Source organism: Neophocaena asiaeorientalis, unplaced genomic scaffold (genome assembly GCF_003031525.2).
Source record: "Neophocaena asiaeorientalis asiaeorientalis breed wild unplaced genomic scaffold, Neophocaena_asiaeorientalis_V1.1 scaffold927, whole genome shotgun sequence".
Lineage (NCBI taxonomy): Eukaryota > Metazoa > Chordata > Mammalia > Artiodactyla > Phocoenidae > Neophocaena > Neophocaena asiaeorientalis.
Window position 1 is genome coordinate 597,510 of NW_020174785.1, and position 7,265 is coordinate 604,774.

Here is a 7,265-nt window from a genome sequence, read left to right on the forward strand (position 1 = left end):
GGTGTTTCCTCTGATGCCGGGAGCTGCTTCTAACCCAGGAGTCCATGAAATAATTCTGTGTGTTGGTTAAAGCAAGAATTTGCACTGCCTTAGGCCTTTAAAGCAGTCTGGGAGACACAAAAAGGGGACATGATTTTTATTATGTCCTTTTTTTCTGTGAAGCACATCTAGGCTCCACAGACAAGTCATTTCATCTCTTCTGAGCCTCAGTGTCCTCATCTGTAAAGTGGGGATGCTAAGAATACATCCTTTGCAAAGTTTATGAGGATTTGGTGAGACCATTCCCAGAAAGCCCCCAGCAGACTCTGCTCTCTGGAACAGATTATCCTATAAAGAGCACTAAGGTGCGTCTCCACGTGGTCCCCAGCACACCAGCCTGCACCCAGTGGCATAGGTAAACAGGATGGCATCTTAAAATGACTGAAACCTCTGAGACCAAGGCGAATGAATGCCTGGCGGTCCAGGTACACGTGAAAGGCCTTGCCCATGTCGTAGACCAAAGACCACACCCAATTTGAAGCAAAGTGAAAGCAAAAAAAATTAAAAAAGGAAAAGAAAAAAGGCAAGATTAGAGTACATACCGAACACTAGAGCAGGCCTGTGTGTAGCAAAGACTCTTTCTTATAGTTTCCTTGTCAAAAACGATTAACCATTGGAGGCTGGGGATCGCCAAATTTTTCAGTAGGCTTGAGCAGTTCCATCTTTACGATATTTATGAAGGTTTAAAAACAAAACTATGATCACTAATTCTCAATCTAGAGGACATCAGCTTATAAACTTCCCCCTTCCAAGATAAACAACAAGGTCCTATCGTATAGCACAGGGAACTATATTCCCCTGATACACCATAATGGAAAAGAATATGAAAAAGAATATGTATATGTATGTATAACTGAATCACTCTGCTGTACACCAGACACTAATACAACATTGTAAATCAACTATACTTCAATAAAATAAATTAAAAAAAACCTTCCCCCTTCCATACTGCACTTCTCTGAGTAACCCCAAGAGGCAATTCAGCAACTTTCAAGAAAACCAGTTAAATATGTAGTTGCTTTCCATTCCCCATTCCTGGAGCTCCACTCAGTCATCTGTCATATTTTTCATGCTAATGTAACCCCACTTAAAGTCCAATAATTTTTGATCACTCACTCTTATCCTCTGTACCTCTCTGATGGTAAACCTCTTTGAAATCCAACATGAAACCTTTAACACATCTTCGATCTGATTCACATTATTTTTATTTATTTATTTTATTTTGGTTGCGCTGGGTCTTAGTTATGGCACGTGGACTGTTAGTTGCGGCATGCGGACTCTTACTTGCAGCATGCATACAGGATCTAGTTCCCTCACCAGGGATCGAACCCCGGCCCCCTGTACTTGGAGCGCAGAGTCTTACCCACTGGACCACCAGGGAAGTCCCTGATTCACATTTCTTATTACTAGGAGTTAAAGACTTGGTTTTTTATCCATTCACCCACCCATCCAACACTGATGGGGATGATACATTCTGTGCTATGCACTTGACGGATGTGATCCAGTCCCTGCCCTCAAGTAGCTTACGGAATGTTGCATCACAGGTGTGCAAATGTTGAAAGCCCAGCGTGAATGCTGCAGCAGGGGTCAGGACCAGTGTAACAGGGAATACACAGGAAGGACGTGTAACTCGGACAAGCGGGGCAAGGTAGGTGTCAGGAAAGGCTTTCCAGGACAGGTGGCACAGACTGAGTCCTGAGGGGCGTTAAGGAGAGGAGGAGCCACAGGGAGGAAAGGAGGACCAGAGGGAGAGCACAGAGCATACGAAAGCAGAGATTGTGAAGCTGGATAAAAGGTCCAGGGGAGCAGCAGTAGGAGTCAGCTCGCAGAGGGCCTTGTGTGAGAAAGAATCTTGGTGTACAGGTCAAACAGCACATGCTGAAGCCCAATCTAGGAAGAGCCTTTGTGCTTATTTGGCAGACAGAAACTTCCCTCTGAGTTGCTTGCCCAGAGGGGCTGGCTCTACAGCTTGGCCGAGGTTGCCTGCTTGCCAAGAGCTGGGTCAGACTGGACCCTGCAGGCCTGGAGGTTGCTGAAAGCTTAGAACCCCACTGGCCTTCTGCTATTGGCACAAAGGCAAGTCTTCACAATTCTTCCAGACAAACAGCAGAGACCTCAAATTATGGGGAAAGTTGGCCCATTCAACAAATATTTCTTGAGTAGGTTCTATGGGCTTGACCCTGTAAGAGGCCCCGAATTTACATGGATGAAAGGAGCCTATTCTCCCCTTTTAAGGTAATTAACATTTAGTGTGGAAAAAGACACAAGCAAATAAAGTGCAGCGTGATGGAGTCTGGATTCCCTGAGGAGGCAACGCTTGAGCTTTTTGTTTTTTTTAAAATGTATTTGAAAATTATTTCAAACGTACATAAAAGTTGCAAAAATAAGAACAGTACAAATAAAAAGTGGTTTCTGAATCATTTGAGAGTAAGTTGTGTGCCTCACGGCCTTCACCCCTAAATACTTCAGCGTGTATTTCCTAAGAATAAAGATATTCTTATTTATAACCACAGGTACAGTTATCAACTTCAGTCGATTTAACATTGACATTGATCTTCCATTTGTATTCCAATTCAGGTAAGTCATCCAATAATATCTTTTATAGCATTTTCCCCTCCAGCACGGGATCCAGTCTAGGGTCGGTATTGCATTCGGTCGTCATGTCTCTTTAGTCACCTTCAATCTGGAACATTTCCACAATCTTTGTCCTTTTTTTTTTTTTATAAATTTATTTATTCATTTACTTCTGGCTGTGTTGGATCTTCATTGCTGTGCGCGGGCTTTCTCTAGTTGCAGCAAGCGGGGGCTTCTCTTCCTTGCGGTGCGCGGGCTTCTCATTATGGTGGCTTCTCTTGCTGCGGAGCACAGGCTCTAGGCGCATGGGCTTCAGTAGTTGTGGCATGCAGGCTTCAGCAGTTGTGGCTTGCGGGCTCTAGAGCACAGGCACACTGCGCCACCAGGGAAGCCCACAATCTTTGTCTTTAATGACATTGACTTTTTAGACTAATATAGTAACAATCTGTCCCCTTTAAAAAAAAAAAGTGTTCCTTATTTTGAGTTTGTCTGATGTTTCCTCATGATTAAATTCAGCTTATGCTTTCCTGGATGGAAAACTACATAAACGATGTTGTGTCCTTCACAGCATATCACATCTGGAGGCACATGACGGCCGTTTGCCTCCCACTGTTTTTTTTTAAATTATTTAAGTTATTAATTTATTTTTGGCTGTGTTGGTTTTTTGTTGCTGCTCGCGGGCTTTCTCTAGTTGCAGTGAGTAGGGGCTACTCTTTGTTGCGGTGCGCAGGCTTCTCATTGCAGTGGCTTCTCTTGTGGAGCATAGGCTCTAGGTGCACAAACTTCACTAGTTGTGGCATGTGGGCTCAGTAGTTGTGGCTCGCAGGCTCTAGAGCACAGGCTCAGCAGTTGTGGCGCACGGGCTTAGTTGCTCCACAGCATGTGGGATCTTCCCAGACTAGAGCTTGAACCCATGTCCCCTGCATTGGCAGGCAGATTCTTAACCACTGCGCCACCGGGGAGGTCCCTGCCTCTCATTGTTGATGTGAATTTTGACCACTCAGTTAAAGTGCTGTCCAATTTCCCCACTCTATCTAGAGTTACTATTTTCCACCTTGCAACTAGTAAGCACTCTTTGGGGAAACACTTTAAGACCATACAAGTAACTTGCTCGTCATCAACGTTTCCCTCTATATTTTAACACCCAGTGATCATTTTTGCCTGAATCGGTCTTTACTGTGATGGCTGCAAAACGGGGATTTTCCAACTCCAGAGCTCCTTCCACGTTTACCAGTCAACCCTCAGCATGGTACTGTAAACAAGAGCCTTCCCTTTCTCCCCACTTACTTATTTATCGATATGGACACATAGATTTCTACTTTTTCCAATGTTTTCAAATTCATTACTGTATTTTCGTGCTCAAATTTTCCCTTATTTGGCCAGTAAGAGCCTCTTCAAGTTTGCACCTGTGTCTTCGTAACATGCCCCTATCATATTTCTGAGCATTACTTTCTGGCAGAACAAGATGTTCCAGGCTCATCTTGTACCTTTCCTGCCTCAGCCGTAGAATCGGCCATTTCTCCAAGGAGCCCTCGTTCCAGTGCAGAGTATAGTGTTTAGAAACCAAGTTCTGGGCACAGCTGTGTTCATCGCTATCAGGATGTCACTTCTCCTAGGAAATGTATGCGTTTAGATGCCTATGTATACACATGTAGGTACTAAAGCTGTCAGTCTTAGCAAATAAAATTTCAGGGTAGGGACCTCCCTGGTGGCACAGTGGTTAAGAATCAGCCTGCCAATGCAGGGGACACAGGTTCAATCCCTGGTCCGGGAAGATCCCACATGCCACAGAGCAACTAAGCCCACGTGCCACAACTACTGAGCCTGCGCTCTAGAGCCCACGAGCCACAACTACTGAGCCCGCATGCTGCAACTACTGAGCCCACGTGCCATAACTACCGAAGCCCATGCACTCTAGGGCCCATGCTCCACAACAAGAGAAGCCACTGCAATGAGAAGCCCACACACCTCAAAGAAGAGTAGCCCCTTCTCGCCGCAACTAGAGAAAGCCCGTGCACAGCAACGAAGACCCAACGCAGCCAAAAAAAAAATTAAAAAAAAATTCAGGATACCCAGTTATATTTGGATTTCAGGTAAACATTGAAAAACTTAGTATAAATATATCCCATGCAGTATTTGGGACATGATCTATACCAAAACATTATTTGATATACAGCTGAAACTCCGATGCAACTGAGCGTCTTGTGTTTTATCTGGCAACCCTAATTCATACATACACACTACATACGTGTAAATGTATACATATACATGCAGAGATACATATGTACATGCGTTTTAGAAATCAGGAGTTCACATAGATACTTGAGCTGACTCTAAATGGAAAGGAATGAATTTGCTTGATGGACAGGGATGGGAAAGGGATTCTAGGCAGGGCAAATGGCATATTATGGGACTTAGAAGAAATTCAAGGAGATCCAACTTTACTGAGTGTGGCGGGGAGTAGCAAGAGATTAAATTTTTAAACAGGTGAATGACATAGATCTTTTAGATAATCATTCTACTGGCACCCAAGAGGCCAGACTATTGGCACCCAAGAGGCTAGACTACAAGAGGCAAAGAGATGCATTAGTCTGAGGGAGAGATGATAAGCATCAAAAATAGGCAACGGAGGATGGGGAGAAGTTCAGGGGTTACAACAGAGTTAAAAATGGTAAGACTTGATGACTAAAGGTATAAAGGGTTAATGTATAAATCTATACAGGGTTGAGGGAGAGGAAGGAATAAAAGACAATACTTGTTTTTCCAGTTTGGGCAACTAAGTGGCCAGGGGTGCTATGTATTGGGATAGGAAACATTGGAAGAGCAGATCTAGGACTACGAATGAGGAGTACAGTTTGGGACATGCTGAGTTTGAGGTGCTGTAGGACATCCAAGCTGAGATGTCCACAAGGTGGCTGCATCCACGGGTCTGGAGCTCAGGAGAAAAGGTCAGGATGGAAAAATATGGACCAGGGAGTCATCTACACTTCGATGAATAAAGTTATAGGAATAGACAAGGTTGTCCAGGAAGAGGCTATAGAAAGGAAGAGAAGAGGCAAAGAGCGTCAAGGATCAGCAACATTCAGGGGACAGGCAGGAGGTAGATCCAGCAAAGGAGACTTTGGGGTGGTCAGAAAGGTTGAATGAATGCCAGGAAAGCTGGGATCATGAAAGCCCAGGAAGGAGAGATTTATCAAGGAGGCAAGGGTCAGAAACTGCAGAGAGGTCAAGATGGGTATTGAAAAGCGCTCCCTGGATTTGTCAGTAAGAGCTCATCAGTGACTTCAGGAAGGTAGATGGCCGAGGTAGAAGCTGACTTGGCAAGTACCAAGTGCAGAGGAGGAGATGCAGTAGCAAGAGCATGGATTCGAGAGGCAGACGGACCAGGGTTTCAAATCCCTGCTACACACATACTAGCATATTGTTCAACCACTGTACCTTTGTTCACTCGTAAGATGGGGATAACCATAGTGAATACCTCATAGGGTTGTTGCAAGGGTTACAGGAGCTTAACTATGTAAAACAGCGCAGAGCCTAGCACATGGGAGGTGCCATGTTACAGCTATTGCTTCGGCTTCCTGAGGCAGAAAGGTAATATCAGGTGCCTATAAAATTGATGGCTACAGGGGCTTCCCTGGTGGTGCAGTGGTTAAGAATCCTCCTGCCAATGCAGGGGACACGGGTTTGAGCCCTGGTCCGGGAAGATCCCACATGCCGAAGAGCAACTAAGCCCGTGCACCACAACTACTGAGGCTGCACTCTAGAGCCCGCGAGCCACAACTACTGAGCCCACGTGCCACAACTACTGAATCCCGTGTGCCTAGAGCCTGCGCTCCGCAACAAGAGAAGCCACTGCAATGAGAAGCCCGACCCACTGACTATGGCTTCAAGGTCATAACACAGTAGGTGTAATCCAAATCCAGTTTCAGAAGATGCTGTTGCCACTACAGTCTGTCACCCATAGGTAGTACAGAAGCCACGGACATATCCTTGGAACCTCCTGCCAGCCAACAAGCCCCAGGAAGATAGCCTCTGCTAACTGAAGCCTTTCAAACACTGCACAAAGGCATCTCATTGGCAGAACTGAAAATGTATCAGAACCCACACTGTATCGGAACCCTAGCTGCAAGGGAGTCCAGGCTAGGTGCTTTTTTTAGCCTTGGGGTTGTGGGTGGGGGGAGGAATGGATGCTGAGTAGCAACAGATAATATCCAGTGCATCTATCTTGAGGGTGGAGCAAATATTTTCATCCTGACCGCTGACACCAGCATTCCACCTGTGGTCAAAACTGACAAAATCCTGCAAAATACAAAGAGGGATGGAAACCAGACTAAAGATCAAGGGATAAGCTTGAACAAGAAAGTGAATATCTCTTTCTCTTATATTGGAAGGAAAATGGTGAGAAGAGGTACAGACAGTTTATAGGTTGGGGGCAGGAGGAGAGGGATGGAGAAGTTACAGAAGGTTCTCTCTCAAGAGATGTATTATCTCTTTAAAGTGGGGAACAAATATCATCTGGCCTGAGTGAAAAAGGTAGAAGCTGGTTCAGGGGCCTGATGAGCATGGATAGCTAATGAGGGAAACAGAAGAGGAAGCTGACACAGCATGAGAAATCTTTCTGCACACCAGCTAGCAAAAAAAAAAAAAAAAAA